This window comes from Podarcis vaucheri (assembly GCF_965113315.1).
Source record: "Podarcis vaucheri genome assembly, chromosome: 1".
NCBI lineage: Eukaryota > Metazoa > Chordata > Lepidosauria > Squamata > Lacertidae > Podarcis > Podarcis vaucheri.
In genome coordinates this window covers 41,309,291-41,332,410 of record NC_138759.1, presented here as the reverse complement: position 1 = coordinate 41,332,410, position 23,120 = coordinate 41,309,291, and the positions used below count along the sequence as shown (strand labels likewise).

Sequence of the window (23,120 nt, the reverse complement as noted above, 5' to 3'; positions counted from 1 at the left end):
TGCCATCCCCTGGTTTTGTTCCTTCATAAATGTGTCCTTTAGTTTCAAACAGATCTTTTATAGTTTGTGCTTCATAAGCCCAAGATATTTTTGGACTCTTTTTTTTCAAAGAGCTTGCCGGTGAAAATTTAAAAGGACAGAGCAGGAGCCTTCTTCTAGTAGTTCTGAGCCCTTGGCTTGGGACAAGACAAATTGGAAGGTTGGGCAGCTTTCCTCAACAAAAGAAGATATCAATGGTCTTTGCACCAAACCTAGAACATTACCATGAACTCAGAGCTTGGGAAAAAGCAAGAGAATACTGTAACAAACTTCGTACAGAGTTCGGTCTATTAATTGTTTCATGTTAGATATTCTATGTGTTTACCTCAATTGAAAAAAAAAAGAATGTTTTTGCTAGTATCAGATCTGCTGTGGAATTGGTATTGTATGTCCATGAATTCTTCCTTTCTCAGCACGTGTTCCTCACTAGAAAAAAAATGCTGTTACCTTTAAGCTTTGTCAAAATTTACATTAAAATACTTGTATGAGGACTGTGACGTTATGTTTTAAAGAAAAAGGTGTTAAGTCACAAAATGCGGTAATAAATATTTCATTTTTGATTTTTTGTTAGGCCTTTGTGTTTTTAATCATTAATAGAAGGAGACCTTATTTCCTGGGGAGAAGAGATAAAAAACTTGTATTTGTTAACAATAATAATATAAAGAAAACACATCAAAGATTAAGAGAGATTGCAACGTGTGATTTTATAAATGCCTTAGCCTGTGAACAGACATACATGTAAGCTTAATGTCTAGAGCTAAAAATGTTTGTGTGTTACATATAAGTGGTTAAGGAAGCCTGTATATATTTATTTACATTTCTATCCCATACTACTCAACAATTGAGTTTTAGTTCAACAAGCCCAATGCGGACTTGAATGTAGAGCTTGACTGTGGACAGGATTTTATAATGAACCTGTTAATATTAGGGGTAGCTTAGCAAGAGATCTAACTACTGATATATCAGCTACAAACCATTACCTGAGTACTTTGTTTTATTTAATGATTTAAAAATAATAATAATCAACTACTGAACTTAAACTTAGCCATAGATTTACTATATCTATATCATTGTTCATATTTACAGTTCAATCCTATGCATGTATATCAGAAGTATATTCCACTGTTTTACAATGAGGCTTGCTCCTAGGATTGCAGCCATAGATACATATAATCAATATTGTAGTACTTAAATGCTGGTGATTTTCGTGGGGTATTTGTAGGGTGGACAAGAAATGCAAACATTGTTATTTCTCTTCTACTTGCAAAATCTCCTTCTATTGTCCCAGAAAGAAAGAAAATTAGATTACTGAGAGAAAAGTTGTGCATTCAAGGTGCAGACCTGGTCTGAAGATAAGGAACTGATTTGTAAATAATTGTTTAGTTTGATTGAATAAGGTGTGTTTCACAACAAAAATATTGGGAAGGAAGAGAGGAGTGGGATGGTTGAGTTTTCACTCTTTACTGATGGTAAGTTAAACTCTCTTCTGGGCTAGAATGGTGCATTTGTATAATAATTTCTTATTTTATTACCCTGTGATATGTATAGACCTTCTCCTCTTCCATGCACATAAATTCCTTGTTCCTTCCTTTGCAACTCACAGCAACCAAACAAGGAAGTCGCTACTTAACCATATTTTCCTGTTTCTTTCAAACTAGGAAACTATGGTTACCAGTTTCAGAAAAAGCCAGGATATTGAATCACAGGTTGAAATTGGTTTAATGCTCTGACTACTTCCAAACCTGGTAACCATAATCTCCTGTTTTGACCAAAAAGGGGGAATTGGGTTAAAACTACTGTAGAGGCTTCTTAATCACAGCTTGCACAAAGGGACTGAGCAAAGAGACTGCATACACAGGTAAAAGGCTTGTGCATATCTCAGCTAAATAAGCCAAAATATTTATTTAAACTGTTTGTTAACCCCCTTAATCAAAAGATCTCAGGGCCAGGTATGAATGAAACTGATTAACAGACAGCATAAAAATACAATTTAAGACCAACAAATAAGCACATCAAAATAGAACAAGACAAAAAGAAATTAAAATCCCCCCCCCCCCAGAAATGATCATCTGAACTTGGCCAAAAGCAAGCTTCAGGTACACACAAGTGCTCTCTCTCATACACACTAGGCTTTGTCCATCCATCCTGCCCCCGCCTTTTTACAGTAGATGGAAATAGAAGTAGGACCTATTTGCATAAGCCTTGGTTCTGACAAAGGCTACAATCCTGAGTACATTTTCAAGGGAGCTGAGTTATGCTCACACATCAGAAAGATTTTCATCAGATTATTTCATCAGAAGTAATTACTCCTCCTCTGATTTGAGCAACATAGAAACCAGGCTACCCTGACTTCCCATTCTATGCAAACCATAAATTGTAGTTTGTTGCTCCCTAACAGGCCATTATCACCAGTGAACCTGAAGCCATAGTTTGTTGTTCATTGCTGATTGTGGCTTATTAAGAAGCAACAAACCACTATAACTACAGACTTAATGAAAAGTCAGTACATTCTGGTTCTTCCTGCTTGTGCCAAGGGGAGCTGTGATAAGGCAATGTGTACCAGTGTCCTGCTCATTCACTATAAACCAGAAAACCTGGTTTATTGTTGCATAGAAATGTGACCATCAAGACTTAGACTGCATACATGCTATAGCTTTAAAGCATATTCCCCTCTCCCACCCCCCACCTCTCAAATAATTCTAGGCGCTCTAGATTCTCCCCCATCCACCATGAGCAGAATATACATGCTAGAGCTCCATGTCAACTCATTCTTAGGGGAAGTGAAGTCATGATGCAACCCTCTTTCATTACTGATTGTTATGTTTCTGTTTTGCTGGGGAACTTGCTGGAGGCAATCTACATCCCAATGACGAAATGTCCATCAAACTGAATGGAGCTGGGTTTCCATTCAGTTTCCAAATATTGCAGTCTTTTGCAAAATACCATTCCCTCAAGGCCAAGCTGTCATGCTGCAGGTTGAAGCCCATGAGGGGGACAGATGAAAGCAAGAATTGGTGTCCATCTGGATGGTGCAGCAAAACTTCCTAAAGCCTGGCCCGAGCAGAAGAGGCTTTGAGTGGCACTGCCTTCCCCACAGTTTAAAATACGTTGGCAAAAACTTGCACTTGAAACTTCAACATGTTAATGACTCTGCAGATCTAATGTTTCATTCTTACACTTTGACTCTTTTTGCAATAGAAGCGGGGGGTACAGAAGAAATGTTAACCGAGATATCGCTCTGTTCTAAGCACTTTGTCTTAAGTTTGAGGGAGTGGTGGTGTCAACGTTTGGTTTAATTTTTTTGTTCCAACTGAAACCTCCAAGCTTCCCAAATCTGTGCAACTCTCAGTTTATTGTGAAAGAGAGCTTTCAAGCATAGGATTATTTGGGTGTCAGCAAGACATCCCCCCCCCCGTGTCCTTGTATTTACAAAAACAAAGCAAAACTGGTAGCATTTTAAATAATATTTTCTGCCTTTTTTCTGACGTTTGGCAAAACACAGGCTTTGGGGAGCAAGGGAGGCAAAGAGTCCAGCTCTGCCTGCTAGATGGGTATTTTTTGAAAAGAACTGTTCCCACCCCACCCCCACCTACCCCCCCCACCCCGTCCCTACTGCTGTATGACTTTTCCTTCTCTGGGCTCTATTCTGCTTGATCTATATTGCTAAAATCCTTACTGCAATACAATGGGAGGAGATTGCTCCAGTTTGAGGTTTACTGTTTAGTATGAGGGGTTCCGATTTGGGTGTATTTAAGAAATGCTCAGCTGTCAAAAGTGAAAGAAAATGGGAATAGTGTTTTGACAGCGACATGGTGTTAAAGGAAATACTGTAGTCTGACTAAAATTGCTTATGTTCTGGGGAACAAAGGGTAATAGAAAAACACCTCTTGTTTAGAGGTAACAGGGGAAACCCCAAATTTCCATTTCCCTGAACAAATTGAGGAGGAATTTGTAATCCTAGTAAATCAAAAATGTTTGAGATTGATCTGTCCTTTGTTACTGAAGGAGAGCAGAGCAGACCGTTCATCTTGGCGGCCCTTTGCTGGCTTCTAATGTAAGGTTACCAGATTTTTTTCAATGAATCCAGGGACATTTTTTCAACTTCAATGGATTTTGTATGGGGACTGATTTGTAAATCCGGGGACTGTCCCCGGGAAACGGGGACGTCTGGTAACCTTATTCTAATGTCGAAAGGAGAAGCAGAGTGGTTTGTAGGAGACTCTTCAACACGTGTGGGGTGTCTCACGCAGCTGCACCTAAAAGTTACAAAATGGCCATTAAACAACAACAACCACCACCCAACTTCAGCTCCTTCTCTGTAGGTACACACACACACACACACACACTTAATTTAACAAGAGACACTAAGGGTGCAATCCTATGCAAGACTAACTAAGATGATGTTGAACTCTGTGGGACTTGCCTGCAAGTAAATGTGCACAGGATTCAGAATTATGGGGTCGTTGTTGGTTTTGAGCTGGTGGATTTGTCTGTGCCACGTGCGAATATTAACATGGAAGAAGTAACCTGCATGTTGCGGGGGGGGGGCGAAAGTGTCTATTTAAGCCCTGGTCCAGATATAAGAAAAGTTTTTTTAAAAAAAAAATGATTCGGGGGAGGAAAGCTGCTTCAGTGCCTCTGTGAAATGGAACTCATTCTATTTCCTCCACTTTTTGTTGGATAAAAATTTATGGGGATCCACGAGAAAGGCTATCCCAGGTGGCATGCTGTGTTGGAGGGGCACTGAAGTTGTTTTGGGGAGTCCGTGTTTATCTCGGCATTCAGTTAACCAGAAATGTGGACACTTAACTAGCACAGGGTATTTTGCTTTTAAAATAGCTATTCTTGTTTATTGATTAGCACCTTGTGCATGCTAAGCCCCCTTGAATTGAATGGCTGTTACTCCCAAGGAAGCTCAGTTTGGGTTTTCGGTTTGGCAATAGACTACTTCTGGAAAGAGAGAGAGAAGACAGAAAGACAGAAGAGAGAGAGAGAGAGAGAGAGAGAGAGAGAGAGAGAGAAAGAAAGAAAGAAAGAAAGAAAGAAAGAAAGAAAGAAAGAAAGAAAGAAAGAAAGAAAGAAAGAAAGAAAGAAAGAAAGCAAGCAAGCTTTGGAACTTTCTTCCCTGCCCCCTTCCTCTGGCTAAGTTGTTAATGGAAGCAGAGGGGAAGCCGGCTGCCCCCTTGAACTGGATAAGAGGGGGACCCAGGGTGGGGGGAGGGGTTAGGAAGGCAGATTTTCATATTAATAGTTTGGGAGAAGAGAGAGACAGAAGGGAGCTGGCTCCTGGGCAGGGTCCCTGCCACAGTCATGATGGATGACCCAGCTCAGGCTGCCCCCTCCTCCCCCTCCCCGTCCTCCTCCTCCGGCTGCTTTAGGAATCAAATAAACAAACACCTCCACCCTCTTCGCAGCCTCGCCATTATGAATCAATTACCTCTCGCCGTATTTTCTTATTTGCTTAAATAAAGCACTCAGAGGATTAGAGCGGTTTTCTTTTTGTATCTTACTTAGGAAATAAATACAAAAGTCCTTGTCGCTGTAATCATAATGGTGATGATGATTTCAGGTTGAGGCACTTTGCAAAGAGCTTCGCCCGCTGAGTTATTTGCTGGATGGGAGACGCTGTATATTGTGCAATGGCGCAACTTAAAAGAACGCCTCTCTCGAACTAATGGGTTTTGCATTACACGCAATTACTTAGAGAAAAGCAACGTCGCCCTCGAGTGCAGGCAACCTCGTTATTTAACTCCTTGAGGACAAAGCCACTTGGATGTGTTTTCCTCAATAGCTATGAGGTACGAGGGCTCCTGAGATGCCGGAAAGAGAGGAGAGACACACAGGGAGAAAGAGAGAAGGAGAGACTTAAGGAAGGGAAAAAAGCGAGGAGATTTTAGTGAGTTGGAAGGCAAACGTGCAAGTTGTATCTTTGCTCGGTTGCGTCTTCCTCCTCGCCGCAGTTCGCGTTAGAGGCGCTCAAGGTGTTTCTATGGCTACCTCGTAGATGTGGGAGGGTCAGATGTGGGGGTGCCCAAGAGAAAAGGCAGCTCTTGGGTGATCATTTATCAATGTCACCCACATAATGATTCTCTCTGCAGCCTTCTATTGATGAGGATAATTACATTAGCTCAGAGTGACTGATCAATGAAAACCCACCAAACAAAAACTTCTTTGCTCTCGCTTATAATACAAAAAGAGAGAGAAATCAGATGGGAAGGCGAAGAATTCCTCTCTCTCTCTCTCTCTCTCATATGCCTTTTCTCTTTACCAATGAACGTTTGCTAAAACGTGAAAAAGAAAAAGAAAAAAAATCAGCCCCTCATACAACGGGGTGTTTTGTTTCTCTTTAAGTTATATTTTTGCGCGCGCGCGTGTGTAGAAACCGTTTGGTGCAAATGTAGTGACCTTAATTGCTTCCCTGGCCAAAAGTATATCCACATGTCTGAGAGAGGACCTGCGAGGCTTCCTGACCCGCTTTCACTCCAGAGTCTGCCATTGTTGGACTTGGGCTTTCAAACGGCGTGTTTTCTAAATGAAGGGAGAGCTGGAGAGATGCAAATCTCTGCAGTTGTCTGCATGCTCGGCTCGGCTTTGTTTTTTAATCACGTGAGAGGAGAGGAGCCTTACTTTTTCTCTTACCCCCACCCCACCCCCCCACCCCACTCCCCTCTCCTTTCTGCTAAGATCCGGTTATGAGTTTACAGATGAATTACGGTTCAGCGGTTGCGTGGGTTGGGGGGCGGCTGGGGGCTGGGTGGGTTGAGAAGAGAATCAATATTTTACTCAATGGAGTCGGATTTGTATATGTGTGTGTGCGCGCGCGTTGTTTTTACTTGTGGCTTGTTAAAAGGCGTCGGAAATGTTGTTGTAGTGCCTCCCTCCTCTGCAGCTTGAATGCTCAGCCACCTGGAAGGAAACGTGGATGTGACATGGGCACATTTGGTTCCTTCTCCAGAAGACTCGGTGGCTTAGAAAGCTCCGGGGCCACTGAAAGGACGAGTTGAGGGCAATCCCATCGCTGCAGGTGCCTCCTCCTCTTCCGGAGCTGCCCACGGAGGAGGAGAGGGGCTCGGGCTCCTTGCCACAAGGAAGAGGTTCCATGCATGGAGACCCTGACAGCCCAAGCCAAGAAGGAAGTTCTGTTGAATCCTGTGAGGCTTCCTCCCAGGTCAACGAGGCTGAGTCGCAGCCTTGGGCTGCAGCACTAGCCGGATTAACCTGGAGTGAAGCCTAGTGGAAGTCAATAGGACTTACTTCTGAGTAGGGCTCTCGGGGTATCTTGGAGTAGGTGCCTTATTCCTGCCAGGGTGCCTTGCCACGCTTTAAGATCGGTCACTTGCAGGGGCAGCTCAAGGCTGTTGGGCAAAACTAGGGGCCCCGTGAGAAGGTCATCGCTGCCTTTGTTGAGATGGCAAGAGGTTCTACGCAAATCCATGAGACTTGCCTCTAAAGGGGGAAAGAGATGGTAGATCCCATTGATACCAGGGACCTGTTTGCGTGCTCCACTGCACACGAAAACACACACTCACACCCCCCTTTTACCTGTCACATACCTGGGCCTGAGAATCAGCCCTTGAAGGGCCATTGTAGGAGAGGCTGCGCTTCACAGTTGAGGCTGCGATACTAGCCACCCTTATTCACGAGGAAGTTCCCCAGCAGGCCGTGACGCTTACTTCTGAGAAGACACGTGTCGGGTTGCGCTGTCAGTCCAGCTTTTAAGGACCAAGTCAGAGGGGACTGGCGCTGGCGACGGAAGCTCACTTGGGGAATATGCTTCGTGGTTTTAGTTTCCCCCAAATGTGCGCCCTGAGTATTCATTCCATGGAGAGAGGGAGAGGCGGGCTGTGGTTTCAGCTCCGTAGGTATCGATCTGGAAACAGGAGGGGGGAGCCGGGTGGTGTTCCCGCTTCTTCCCAAACCTTCCCCAGCCCTTCTGCTAAGACAGGCCCAAGTCCCTGCCTCGCCAACTTCTCGACGCTGCTGGAGAAGAGCGCGCAGCGCCTCTTGGCATCTCCGAGTTTGGCGAGGCGCTGAGCAAACAATTTAGCTCGCAGCTAATCCGCCTCATCTCCTCAGCTCTCTCCATAGGCGTGCTGGCCGATCTCTGCGCCTTTTAATACGGAGGTGAAGCCCTCTTGACTTCGAGGGGACTCACTCCCGAGCAGGCAGCCGGAGACCCAGGGCAGCGCCTCTTCGTTTCCCTGGAAGTCCACGTTGCGCCCCCAGCCCCGTTTTGCTGCTTTTAAAAAGAAAAAGGAAGTCCCAAGAAGAAGTGGGGATGGGGTTTCTGCCGTGCGTGCTCAGAGCTAAAGAAACAAAAAGGGCTTGATCTAGTTCTCCCTCCGCAATTGGAACTGGAAAAATAAAAATGGGAAAAGAGAGGAGCGAACAGTTTGACCATTCCGGTTTTTGGAAACATGGTGCCTGATGGGCTGGGAAAAAGGGAGTCCGCCCCGTCGCCTTTTCCCCGGGGCCTGGTTCCCTAGCATAGAAACATTTTCAAGTCTATGAGCCTTGAATGGACAAATACTTGCTATCAATATGGGACATGGGCCAGTGGCAAAAAAGCTTGAATGGAAGCTCTGCTGAGGCGTTGGGAGAAGCTAACGATGTGCCGCCGTTTTGCCATTACTGGGAGAGAGAGAGAGAGAGAGAGAGAGAGACCCTTTCTGATTAATAACTAGCAGGGTAATGTTGAGGGCTTTTTCTGCCCGATTGCCTTTTTGAATTAGAGCCGATTCCTTCACACTTCAATAGGGCCTGTCTCCTTTAAAATGACTGACAGATTTCCCTCTCCTTTCTCTCCTCCCTCCCTCTCTTGTCTTTCTCTGAGACTTAATGATGTAAATTTTCTAATTAGTTAAATCACGTCGCTTAAAGGCCTTAATATTTACTGGGGGGGGGGGAGTGATAATAATTCCTAATCGAATGTCTCGAAATAGCCAGAGAAATAATGTTAAGGGTGTTTTTTGTTTAAGTGGGGGGCGAGAAAAAGAGGAAAGTGGACTTCAGTGGGGCGGGGCGGAGGAGGAGGTGTTAAAATAAGTAAAAACGTAGCTAAACTTAAGCCTGAAGCTTGCTCAAAGCCCCCTCCCCTCCTTTTTTTTTAAAAGCTCGCTTTTATTTTTCAATCAGCTAAGATTTAATTAGGAGCCCCCAGGCCGGACGATCTGATATTTTCTCATTAGTTTCCCATCAGTAATCTTGAGTGTTATATTGGCTTAAAGGTTGTCAACATTTGACCAATTTTATTTAAGGAAAAGAAATCACGTATTATAGCTCCGGGACCTTAGATCTGAAAATAAATCCTGCTTGGATCAGCGGAACTAACAGGCGAAAAAAATGTTGACAATTTATCGTTGGATTTAATAAGTTGCATAATGTATGGTATACAGAGGGGCGGGGGGGGCGGGAAGAGAAAGAGGAACGTATCCATTGAGCGCCGGCAAAGTACAGAGGAGCTACAGCTGATGTGCATTTTGGTGCCTCTACCTTTCGCCAACGGGTGTGAGAAACACCCGGCGGAGGCAAGATTTGGTTACAAGAACTGTAACCCTAGTAGGGCTTGGAAACTGCAAGAGAGATTTCCCCACCACCGACCCACCCGCCCCTCTTTCCGCGCAGGAGAAGCAAAGCGTTTTCCTTCACTCTTGCCAGCGAGATGCAACGTCAGAGCGCCCCCTGCTGGCTCAGGGACCAAGAAAGTATTTGGGCTGAAGCATCACACTCAATTATATATATATAAATATACACACACACAAACACACTCCTCTCCCCGCCAGCCCACCGCCTCGCGCATAGGGGAGATTTCCTGTCTGGATTTCCTGCGTGAGCAGAGAAAGGAAGAAAGGCGAAACCTGCCTTCTTCCCTGTAGGACTCGCTTATTCTCATAGTAGTAGTGGGGTGGGAATCCTATAAACTCTTTGCAAACCGTGTAGCACAGTGCAAGTTGTCCTGTTTTGCTTTTCAGTGCATGTGCGAATGTGAGTGAGGAAATGATCGGAGGCTTGAGCAAAATAAAGGAGGTCGTCCCTTCGGTGGGTGGGTGACCTTTTAGTTACATCCTCGGGCAGTGCCGGCTTTCCCTCGGGTTTAAATGAGGACTGATCCCATTAGGGTTGCAGTCTGCATGTGTTAAGCAAGGGAGAGCTGGCAACGTCATGTGCCCGACGTGTCAGAAGGGGTCACACAAATGTATGATGTCTAGTAAGCTCGCGGAAGTGCTGTGTTTCTTTGGAAAGAGTTTCCCGACCGGCCACCTGAATTCATATGCCGGTCTAGCAAGCCTGCAAGTTTTCCCCTCAAAGCGAGTATTTATTATAGAAGCTCGTGGAAAGTGAAACAGAATCTAAAAGGGAGAGGGAGCTATGGCAGCGCTGAGTTCACCTTATTAGGTGCAATCCGCCACATGCCTACTCAAAAGTAAGTCCCACTGAGGTCAGTGTGCATAGGATTGCACCCCCAGCACATGTAGGTATATTTGTATTTATTGCAAAAGGGGGGAACCATTTGTTCTAGCTAACATAACAGTTTGCAAACGTGAAATTAAGGCTGCTCTCACTAAGAATGAAATCCCCTTAGCTCCTTGATAAACGGAACATGGTTAGGATGGCGTTAAGAGCAGCACAAGGCATTCCTAGGACGGCATTTCCCCTCCTATCGCTGTGGATGAGGCTCATCTAACAGCAAAAGGGACAGCGGGTGAAATCCGCAACGCACATCCTGTTGTTGAGCGAAGCCTCACGACCTGCTTTCACTTAAGTGTCCGAAAGTAGTGTTTTACGATTCACACCAGTCAAGTAATCCCGCCGAGCTCAACAACTTGATGTGATTTTCACTCTGCATCGAATTGCAGTTACTCAGGAGTGTGACATTTATGCGATCTGCTTCAGGGGGGGGGGGATATGTTTCAGAATTAAAGGAGCTAGTCCCAAAGAAGTTGGCGCGTGTAAATGGGAGGAAGCGACCCCCAGGTCTCAGCTTAAGCCGGTGGTGGGCCGCACTCCTGATCTCTCCTGGGCACTTAGAAGAAACCGACCTGTAAAATGGAAAGGGGATCCGGATTATAAACTCATCAACAGCCTCTTGGTGCTTTCGTCGCTATTTCAACGCAGGTTTTAAGACCGAGGATCTCTGTGTAGTCCAAAAATCCTCGGTTGGGTCTGAACACCAGAAGACCCTCCTTTAAATAAATAATAGCACGCCCTTATAAAAGCGCATTTTCCCTACTCATCTTGTCCCCTGTCTCGAGATGCTGCGGCTCGAAGGAAGGAAGGAAGGAGGGCTGGAGCAGCCCACCTGGAAAAAAAGGAGAGATCATGTAAGGCAAGCAAAACAGTTTTAAAGGCACAAATAAAAGCATAAATCACCGGCGTTTAAAGAGGCACCCGGGCCACTGTATAAACTCAGGTACAGTTAAATATTTATAGTTTAAAAAGGGTTATTTTGTCTGCTTTAGGAGCAGAACCGGCAAGTTTAGTAGGTTTCAGGGTATAAAGAGAGACAGAGAGACAACAAAGCACAGCGAGAAGACCTGGCAGGGGTGGGGGGGACCCGGCTGAAGCCGGGCAGGAGGCGCCTTCTGGTTTTATTTTTCTTGTCAAGAATATATGGGAGGAGTGGAGGAATTTATCTGAGCAGCAAAGCGCATGCCCCCCCCTGAAACAAAGGCATGATTTCCATTGCAAATCCACCCCCACCCCACAAACCTTTTCTGCCAGGCAGAGGGACAGAGCAAACAACAATATTTATGAGAAGGCGCTCATGAAATTAATGTACCTTACTTTTAAAAAATCAAATGCTCACTACAGTGTGCCACGGCTCAGCTTAGTAAAAAAATAAAATAAAAGGGGGGGGGGAGAGATAGACTTCCTGACAGTCTTGTCAACATCTTAAGTAAATGATCCCAGTGATGGTCTTTGGAGAGGAGACGCGCCATTCCTTCTTAAGACACCTCCTAGCATTAATCTTAAACCAGTTGAAGATTATGATGGGAAATAAGGGGGGGGGTAGAATTGCAAAGCATGTTCATCTCCAATTGCTTTTTTAAAAAAAAATATGCAAGCGGGCCAAATGTAACCGGAGAAAAGGAAAGAAAGAAAGGAAAATGCCAGGGAGAAAAAAGAGAACAATTGAGGCGAATCCTTTTGCAACAACACAAATAAATATGGAAAAGTTCCCTGACTTGATTTCTGGATTGCTGGAATATTGGGTGGGCGTGGGGCAGATAAACAGCTCTGGCCCCCCACGCAACGAAGCAGCCACGAAAAGGTAACTTCAAAGGGGGAGGGGAGGCAATACTTTTATTTCCCTGGCTGTTCATTAAAACAAAACAAAACAAAAAGAATCGGATCTCTTCGATGAGAAAATAGTAGTAATATTAGATTTTATATATATATATATATATATTACAAGAAATCCATTACCTTTTTCCGACTTTGTTTTCTTCTCCCAAAATAATTTATTTGTAGGACTTTTGACTAATATATACCAATACAATTGTGGAATTACAGATGTTACGGGATTAAGAGCAAAAACCAGTCTGGGTAGCATTTTTCGGGATTTGAATATCTCACAAAAGAAAATAAATATAGTGGGCAACACCTTTTAAATTCCAAGTCTTCTTTTTATTTGTAAACAGTATTTTCAAATCTAGCCATTTATGTTTAAAGACCTGGAAAATAAAACAGGACTGGAACTTAAATGCGAAAACGCGGCGGTCGCTGAAGCAGAGATTCAAAGAGAATTCTTGCCAGCCTGGATTTTGAACTGGAAATGGTCCTTGGAGCGACCTTTGCGTTTGTCTGAGACAAAATCTATGATACCTGGGAGTAAACCTCCAATAAGTAGGGCTTACTTCCGCGTAAACGTGCATGGACTAGTGCTGCAAGACGACTTCTTTTTAATTGTCTCTTGGTTAAAATGGATTTTTTAAAAAATGTTTTTTAGTACTTTAGCAGCCTGAGCCCTAACCATGTTTACTCGGAAGTAAGCCCGGGATTTCCTCCTAAGGAAAGGCACGTAGGTGAGCAGCACGTGGGTCCTCCGAAGCGAGAGAATGAAAGGTTTCCAATATCTCCGGAATGTTGAAAGCATGGGAAAGGGATCGAGCTTAAAGTCACAAAAAGAAACGCAAACATTTGCTTTGCAGTTTTATTTCCCTGCTTCTGGCTGCAGCTGAGATGCTAGAGAGATACGACGGCAGCCGCCACGGGGCTCCAGTGGGTTGAGGGGGGGGCAGGAGAAAGGCTGGCTCCTCGGTGCTTTTGGATGCTGGAACGAACCGCAAGGCGCTTCACACGAAAGAGGCACCCGCGCCTACAGCCACAGCCAAGCTCCCCCGGCCAGGCAGACGCTGGCGGCGCAGGGCGGAGAGGAGGCGGCTGTAGCGCCCATTCCCTGCGCTGCCCCTCCGCTGACCCCAGCCAGGGACTGCAGAGGGGGGAGCTCTCTGAGCTAGACCAGACCTGTCCCCCTGGGAAGCCCCTGCGGGAGAGGGAAGGAGGCCGCCCCAGTGCCCCTCCTAAAAAAAAAAGGAGAAAAAACGCCTGGCGGGACTCCCCTTCCAGGAGCCTGCGAAATTCTCCCCTCACCAACAAACCAGGGAGAACGAAAGGGCAACGGGCGGCTGCCCCAGGGGGCAGCTCTTCCATTCCGAGGCGCTGCAGGGGCAGATCCTGCCCCGGTGGCTCGAAGGAAGGGGACTCGAGGAACGCGCCGTCTAAGCGGAGCCCCAGTCCCAGAAAGCAGAGTCCACTCTCGAGGTTTTGGCGACGGGGCTTGGGCAGGTAGTGCTTCAAGAACCGCCTCTGGAAAGATAGTCCAGAGAGCGCGCGGTGTTTCTCAAGAGACAGGTGCCGGGGCTCAAGAGTCCCGGGAGGAACGCGCTCCATCCCGAAACCGCCTTTTCCCGAACCTAAAAGCGTGGGAATCGCACCCTGCACCCTCTCAGAGGAACGCCACTCGCCCCTCTTTCCTCCTTCCAAAACTAACATTTCATATGCTCCGCAGCTGTCTTGATATTAGGAGGGAGGAGGCTGATTTGGTGACTGAATTCTCGTGAACCCCGAAACAAATTAAACCATGATTTAAGTCCCATTTATATGCATGGGAAATCTGGGGAAGATGAGCAGGCTCCCGCACATGGCATGCATATTGTAGGGCATCTCCTGTGGCGCGTCTCTTGTGCACAAAACAAGAGCGTTATACGTCTGCCCCTCTTCCTACACAGACAGAGACACCTACAGACACCCACCCACCAGGACACCCAGCGATTCTCACTCCTTTCTGGGCGTTCTTGGAGGACAACTATCTGGAGAATCGTGCCCAGTGCGTTTTTGTGTATATTGTACAAATACAGCACACTAGAACACCTCTTCCACCAAGATTCAGTTTCACAAACTGGTTATTCCTGAATGCTTGGATTTCAGCAGTTTTGCTCAACTGATAGATTCGGGTTTGAACCGATTTAAAAACTCATTACAATCAGCATTTACAATTGAAGGCTTGGCACCAGGTAAAGTGCCAAAACGGCTTAAAACAAATGCTTCTGATTAACTGCTTTACTAATCAGGCTATATATTTCCTTGCATTCCTGTTGACACAATATATTTGTTTTGTCTCCCCCCCCCCACTAAAATACCTGTGCAAAAAAGAAAGGAAAGATCGTGAGAGGAGTAACCTGAAGAATAGCTGTCGTCTAGCCATCCCTCAACAACATCCCTATCACTACAGCGATGGTGGGGGTAGGCTGCGATTTTTGAAGAGCCTGCTAATAGTTTGCTTTTTGCTTTTTGGTGATCTAACATTAGCCAACCAAGTTACCAAAACATTAAGGCTGCCATCGGCTCGTCTAAACCGATAGACTTCATTGGGTTTTAGCGCGCTTAACTCTGTGTTTGCGGGTGCGCAGAGGGGAATCCTGTTCCTTTTGCTGTTCATTCATTCAATAAATCGCGATCCTAGATCTGGAATTACCGATCCCTCCCCTGGCAAATTCTGCTTTGCATCCTACACGGTCGGACACGCATCTCAGGTAAGCTGTCACACGAAACTATTTTTAACCGAACAAAAGAATGGGCAAACACCTGACGTCAGCGGGCCACATTCTTCTCTTGTCAAAGCGCTGCGGGGGGGGGGGGGGAAAGAGACTTAAAGAAGCAGAGTTTGCCTCCTCAGAAGCTTCTTCCTGCTGTCACCTTCACTTGACAAAATTAAGGTCTTGGCTGGGGGGGGGGTCCTCCCCAGTCCCTCGCCGCCCGCCCATGCTGCGCTTCCTAGGAGATTCCCCAGCCCCCTCGGGCTCCGTGAAAGGCACGAGACTCGGCGAAGAGGAGCCCCACGAGGGCGTGGCAGGAAAGGGTTAACCTGGCTGCCTTTTCCACCGACAGGTTCGGGAAAAATGGCTGGCGAGGTCAAATGGCACCTTGCTAAAAGCTCGCTGGCGAGAGCAGAAACTTGGCGGCGCGAGTTCACGCCGGAGCGGCTGCCTTCGGAGCTGCCCAAGAAACTCTCCGCCTCACTTCCCTGAGAGCGCCGCCGGGTCTCGCGAGTGGAAACCCGACTCGGCCCGCTCCAGATCCGCGGAGCCGGGGCTGCATGTTAGACGGGGAGGGGAGCCCGGCGGGTCTGAGAGCGAGAGGCTGCGCCGGTCGCGTCCCCAAAGCGCGCAGGCAGGATGGCAGGCCGGCCGGCCGGCGTGCGTAAAAGCGCAAGGCCGCCCGCGCCTCGCCTGGATTGCTCGCCAACTCTCTGAGCCGCCTTCCTCGAGGCGCTTCCTCGAAGCGCTTGATCAGGACTTCCTGATCAGCAAAGCCACCAGCGAGATCCACAGGGCTCCTTCCCTGGCTGCAGGGCAAAGGCTTAATCCCGGGGTCTCGCTTAGGACCGCCAACGTAGGGGTCCATTTCTCCCTCTCCATCCCTTTTGGAGCGCGCTTCCTTTTTGGGGGACTGCAAATCTGTACGGGACCCCTTATTTCTTGGTGACGGGTCCGGGCGGGTTGGTTTGAGTGGCTCGCCTTCCACGTAACGCCTTCAGTGGCTCTTCCCTTTCGGAGGCTGGGAGGCCTCATCCTGCCAAGTGCTCCTGCAGAAGCGCTCCGAGGGGGCCGAGGAGACCCGGCTCGGGGCCAGTTGCTTGCCAGCGGTGGAGTGGGAAGGTGGCGGCGGGGCTGGTTTCGTACGCGCTCGGTGAGACGAGGAGGTACCCTGGAGCGCTCACCGAGTTAACAAGGTGGCAATTAGAGATAATGGGAAGGCAAGAAACCCACATCCTGGTTGCTGCTGGAGCACTCAACATAAATCAAGTGGAAAGGCGTGACCTCAGCAACGTTTGCTGGAGCCTCGCAGCTGAATGTGAAATTCTGGCTAGGGCACAAAACCTGATGGGAGATCAAACGGGCAACGAAGTCGCCTTGCTGCTGTGGTTAAGTGCCCCCATATGACAAGCGCGGAGGACGGGCGGAGGAAAAGCGACCCCTAAATCTACACACTGTAGCCAACGCTCCCCGCCCGGTTCAAGTCCAACTTTTGTTCCAGAGGCCAGACCAGGACGCTGAATTTGAACACACGTTCAAATACCTTTTGGCCAGGCCGGAATCGCCCTCTAAGCCGCATGTTTACTAAGTCTCACTGAGGTCTACTTTGGCTTTACTCCCGAGTAAGTGCGCACACAAAGGGCTGAAGCAAAGGGGAGCTTTCTTGGAGTCCCAGTGAAATCATTTGGACTGTACTTATTCATTCGTTCATTCATTCATTCTTTAAAGACATTTATATACAGCTTACTCGTTTGCTCTTCTAGGCGGTGTGCATAAAACCAATCCACAGAAAATATTACATTAAAATGTATCATAAAACCAAACACTGGCTTAAAATGCTTTCTGGAACAAGTTGGCTATGTGTGTGTCAAAACTTTAGCCGCCTTAGCAAGATGGGTTAGGACTGAGCTGCAAAGGGGCCCGGGCGCGTTGTGCTTGGCCTCAGTTGTGCTTCTTTAGAACGGGAATATTGTGAAAATGTATAAAGCACGTTGGGTGATATAAAAATGCTGCAGGAATGACTGAGATCGGACAGTATATTTTTGTGTGTGGGGGTGTGTGAGAGAGACGTGATTTCGGAGCCGCCTGGTGTTTTGCTCAGTGTTCACCTGAAGGGGCAAGAAGCGCAACTTTTGCAGGAGAGACTTTCTCACCAGCCACCGATCGCAGGTCTAAAACCCGCCTCGTATTTTCAGCCGCCTAGTCTCCTTCTTGCACTGCTGCATCTGCAGGAGGAGCCAATGAGGAACCGCGATCCGTTCCGCTGGTTTCATAAAACCAGCCAGGAAGCTGCTTCCTTCAACATGGCAGGAGCAGGTCGCCTGTCCTGGTCTCTTGAATCCTTTCCCATTGTAGACAGATAAAGCCAATAAGAAGTCTTTGGGGCTGAAACCGACTCAGAGATTATTGAGGTTGAATCCTGACAAGACAGAAGTACTGTTTTGGGGGGACAGCAGGCGGGCTGGTGTGGAAGACTCCCTGGTCCTGAATGGGGTAACTGTGCCCCTGAAGGACCAGGTGCACAGCCTGGGAATCATTTTGGACTCACAGCTGTCCATGGAGGCGCAGGTCAATTCTGTGTCCAGGGCAGCTGTCTACCAGCTCCATCTGGTACGCAGGCTGAGACCCTACCTGCCTGTAGACTGCCTCACCAGAGTGGTGCATGCTCTAGTTATCTTCCGCTTGGACTACTGCAATGTACTCTGCGTGGGGCTACCTTTTAAAGTGACCTGGAAACTACAACTAATCCGGAATGTGGCAGCTAGACTAGTGACTGGGAGTGGCCGCCGAGACCACATAACACTGGTCTTGAAAGACCTACATTGGCTCCCAGTACATTTCCGAGCACAATTCAAAAGTGTTGGTGCTGACCTTTAAAGCCCTAAACGGCCTTGGTCCAGTATACCTGAAGGAGTGTCTCCACCTCCATCGTTCAGCCCGGACACTGAGGTCCAGCTCCAAGGGCCTTCTGGCAGTTCCCTCACTGCAAGAAGTGAGATTACAGGGAACCAGGCAGATGGCCTTCTCGGTTGTGGCGCTCACCCTGTGGAACACCCTCCCATTAGATGTCAAGGAAATAAACAACTATCTGACTTCTATCTGACTATCTTCTAGACATTTGAAGGCAGCCCTATTTAGGGAAGTTTTTAATGTTTGATTCTATTTTTAATATTCAGTTGGGAGCCACCCAGAGTGGCTGGGGAAACCCAGCCAGATGGGCAGGGTAGAAATAATAAATGATGATGATGATGATGATGGAGTCCAATGATTACTTTCAATGGCATTGGCAGGAATGGGGAATCTGTGGCCCTCCAGAGGTTGTGGAACTGCAAGTCCCATCAGCCCCAGCCGGCAGGGCCAATGGTCAGGGAGGATGAGAGTTACAGTCCAACAACATCTGGAAGGCTGAAGGTTAATAACTACACGGAAGCTGGTCAGCCCAAAATTTAAACCAATAGGTCTGACTTTTGAGTGATGCTTTTAGGATCTTCAGAGTCCAGAGATCTTCATCCCTTATTGAGAGAGGTCTCTCTCCCACCCACCCAAATCCTGATTGTGACCTTAGCAGGGCAAGGGAGGGGCTTTCACCCACCCCCTTAACACACCTGCAATTTGCCTTGCCAAAAATTGTCTCACTCAGAGGAAACAACAGAAGAAGTAAAGGAAGTGGAGACAAAAATAAACAGGGGAAGGATGCGTGATTATTTTAGTTTTGCATGCCTAGGCTTAGTTCAGTAGGGCATGGGAACTAAGGATTAGTGCCCATTTAGGTATATCACACATCTTTTAAGGCAAAGAAGCAGGCGCGCGCGCGCACACACACACACACACACACACACACACACTTTCTTCTCTCTCCTGTTGGCAACTTTTGCATGTCTTCTAATAGCAGAACACAACCATTGGAAAAACCACCTTAATAATGTTGCATAGGATTTCACTGTGTGATGTGCATAAAAGTGCATTGGATTGTAGCCAGTACCCTTAGGGATGATTAAGATGGAGGAAGAGATCTTACTAAATCCACAGTGGAGTCAGTTTCTGTAGGTGGGCATCTCTCACCCTTGGTTTAAAGTTCTGCCCTTCTCCCAGTACAGAATCATTGCTCACTTCTGCCAACCTTCAGATTCCTCACTCCTCCCTTCTTGGTTATTCCATGCTGAAACAAAGGAGAGAGAGGCTGATATAAGCTCCAGTCCTAACCATGTCTACTCAGAAGTAAGCCCTACTGACTTCAATGCTCCTTGTTCCCAGGCAAGTGGGGTTAGGATGGCAGTTGTAGAGATTGCATTAAGTCCAGAGTTTAGCTGCATAGCCTTTAGACTTAGACACCCAAGATCCCCAGATAACGTCCTGACCTTGCTATGTGTTGGTACTAACCACAGAAGCCACGACGCAACTCCGCAGCTGCAATAGGAATGTTGTTGTTGTTTAGTCATTTAGTCGTGTCCGACTCTTCGTGACCCCATGGACCAGAGCACGCCAGGCACTCCTGTCTTCCACTGCCTCCCGCAGTTTGGTCAAACCCATGCTGGTAGCTTCGAGAACACTATCCAACCATCTCATCCTCTGTCGTCCCCTTCTCCTTGTGCCCTCAATCTTTCCCAACATCAGGGTCTTTTCCAGGGAGTCTTCTCTTCTCATGAGGTGGCCAAAGTATTGGAGCAATAGGAATAAATATATGTTTATGTACATTGCATCTATGCACCAAAGGGTAACAATATGGCATACATCAGGATGAGGAACCCATGACTCCCCAAATGTTGGACTCCAACTCCCATCATCCCTAACTATTAGCTGTGCTGTCTGGACCTGATGGGAGGTGGGAGTCTCACAATCTCTGAAGGGCAACAGATTTCCCATTCCAGGCATGAATGAGAGAAAACAGAACACTGTTAGCTCCGGACGAGTTGCAGCTTAGACAAGTTGCAAATTCCAGGGTAAGCCTTCTTAATATCCCATATGGTAGGAGTACGCCCTGGCCAAAATGTTCTGTGTACTCTTTGAATCCTGATTGCTCAAATAGGGGATTGCAAGTTAGTTCAGAGGATCAGAATTCCTTACAATCCTGCCCCCACCATTGTAAATATCAGCAAGACACGTAAGTCAACGATATATGAAAAAGTCCAACTGACCACACTCTGGCATTTCAAATATACCAGCTAAAATACTTGGCTTCTGTGTGGTAGGATCTTGAAACAAATAAACAAATGAGAAATCAGTATTGCTAGTGTGAAAAATTCATCCCTGCAGCAGACGAATCTGTTCCTGCCAAAGGTATATTGTATATAATTGTTCCTTGGCACAACCCCCACCTAAAAGTCACTAAATAAAACTGTTACACTGATACCCACAGAGGATATGATACTGTTGTATATCATAACCTGCATTGTTTCAATAAAACTTGTGCATTTATTTACTTTTACTTATATATATATATAATTTATACACCACCCTTCATCAAGGATAATCTCAGGGCACATAGCAACAATTCAAAATACTGTAAAACTGGAAATAAGAGAACAATTAAAAGAGCAAAAATCTAATATACTTCTCATCTGTCACAGCGCAGGTCATATAGGCACCAAATTTATAATGCCTGGTAGAAAGGAAAGGTCTTCAGCTGGTATTGAAAGATGGATGATGTTGGTGCAGGACAAGCCTTAGCAAGGAGGCTGTTCCACAACTTGGGTGTCATTGCCAAAAAAGACCCCCCCAGAGGGGGTGTAGATCATCTGACCTTATTCAGCAATTGGCTTCAGCAAGTGGGCCTCACAAGCAGATCTCAGAGTACAGGCAGGACAAAATGGGGACACAGGAAGCTGTCTAATATTGAATCAGACCATTGGTCCATCTACCTTAGTATTGTCTTTACTGACTGGCAGCGGTTCATCACTGTTTCAGGTGTGAGTCTGGCCCTATCTGGAAGAGGCGGTGATTAAATTTGGGACCTTCTCCATGCACAGAAGTTCTACCACTTCCCCACTTCTCCACTTCTAACCCTTCCCCAATAAGGAGAGCTGCTCCTTTACCTTATTGTAGGCTTCCTCAACTTCGGCCCTCCAGATGTTTTTGGCCTACAACTCCCATGATCCCTAGCTAGCAGGACCAGTGGTCAGGGATGATGGGAACTGTAGTCTCAAAACATCTCAGGGCCGAGGTTGAGGAAGCCTGCCTTATTGGATCACAAGCCACTCGAGGGGTTTGCATGTCAAAACTAGCACCTTGAATTGGGTTGAGTGGCAGATGGGCAGATGGTGCAGATTTAAAGGACTGCTGCCACATGGCCCCATACAGAAATGTTGTGGAAATAGGATACCTTTTTCTTGGACAAGTGAAAGTGCCTGACAATTAAAAAACAAAACTGCTTTATTTTGGAAAATTAAAAGGGCAGTCCTATACAAGTCTATGCAGAGGTAAAGCCTACCCTCAGGAAACTAGATAGAGGAATGTAAGCTAATAGCATGAGCATGTCTACGCAGAGTTAAGCCTCACTGAATTCAATGGTACTTACTCTCAAGTAAGAATCTATGTAGGATTGCAAGCCTAGTAACTTACTGTCTGATCTGAGGTTGTTTTAACATTCAGTTGTAATTGTATTCTCTCTACAATACAACTTTCAGTTGATTAAAGAATGATAAAAAGTTGAAAAGAGATGTAGTAAGAGGGATGTGGCATAATTCCTCTAATCTGAAAAAATAAATAAATGGATTGGACACCGACTATAGATTATTCAGTTACTCACCTTGTCCTGTCTGTTTCTTAGGATCTCATTCTCTTTGGTTTGCTTCTTTCATAAGCCTTTAGCAATTTATATTATCATCATATCTCTTTCTGTCCAAAAATCTTGCATAATTCTTGACTTGATCATGAACATGAGATGCTAGACTGTAATTCTTTTATAATCTAAACAAATGCCCAACTGATAAATTCCTTCTGAGAAGTGTAGGAGGTAAATTTTGGCAATGCGGCTGTAGCATTTCTGCCTGGAGGTCTGATGTCATTGTTAACCATTTGCCATCCTTATGGAATGAAATAGATGCATAACTCTACACCACTGGAAACTTTAAAGTCGGATCTAATTCATGAAGTAGGTCTATTTTGTGTGGTTCTTTGAAATATAAATGCATCCTAGATATGTTAGGTGATAGGTGATATTGTGTTTGAAAGGATTGATTTCGGGATCTGACCTATACATAACATAGGAAAAATGGCAAGATTTGGGATGGAAGAAGTGTGTGGTGTTGGTGTGGTCCATTTCATTCCAAATTCTCAGATTTAGCCTCTGCACACAAACCTCATCCCACTGATTCTAAATCTCTGAAGTTGTTGTTGTTGTTGCTGCTGCTGCTGTTAACTGCATTCATACCCCACATTTCCCTCCAAGAACAAGGTGGCATACATGGTTCTCCCCCTCCTCATTTTGGACCCACAAGAACCCTGTGAAGGTAGGTTAGGCCGAGAGGCAGTAACTGGCCCAAGGTCACCAGTGAGTTTGTGATCAAGTGGGGATTCGAACCCTGGATTCAAAGGTCCTAGTCTGACACTCTACCCATTACACTACACTGGCTTTGTGTGAGACATTACATGTGTGTATCCTCTCTTCCATTGTCCTCCTGGACCCCTCTCTATTTTCATCTCAAACTTGCATTTGTACATACCTACCACTCTTGAACACACTAAAACTGACAAGGAACTAACCATTTAGGCAGCTCTGTCAGGATGCTCTATTCTTACCTGGGATGGTGTTTGTATTGAAATAAATTCCTCAACTTTAATTTTCTAATAAATTATTCGAATTCCCTTTTCTCGTGGTCTTATTTATTATTATTTTGGGTGGTAGGTTCTCCTTGATGCTTCTTTTTTGGCAAGTAGCCACTGAGAAAACATACTGTGTATATATAGTTGGTTGCATTGCTACTGTGAATTTCCTGCGGTGTCCTTTACAACAGAGATGTACAGCTTGTGACCCATCAAACAGAATACAGCCTGCCAGTTATATACTGGGCCCTACCAGGTGCATGGAAACTCATCCTGTTTATG

The 23,120-nt window shown here is 46.1% G+C and overlaps 1 protein-coding gene across 8 annotated transcripts in view; it reads left to right on the top strand.

Annotated features, from left to right (window-relative positions):
- Window positions 1-604, top strand: part of MEIS2 (Meis homeobox 2) — a 233,754-nt gene extending 233,150 nt beyond the window's left edge. For all 8 annotated transcript variants that reach the window (XM_082240350.1, XM_082240344.1, XM_082240349.1 and 5 more), the window contains one exon: window positions 1-604. This exon is cut by the window's left edge and continues 819 nt beyond it. The gene's annotated coding sequence lies outside the window, so the exon portion shown is untranslated.
- The last annotated feature ends 22,516 nt before the right edge of the window (window positions 605-23,120 follow it).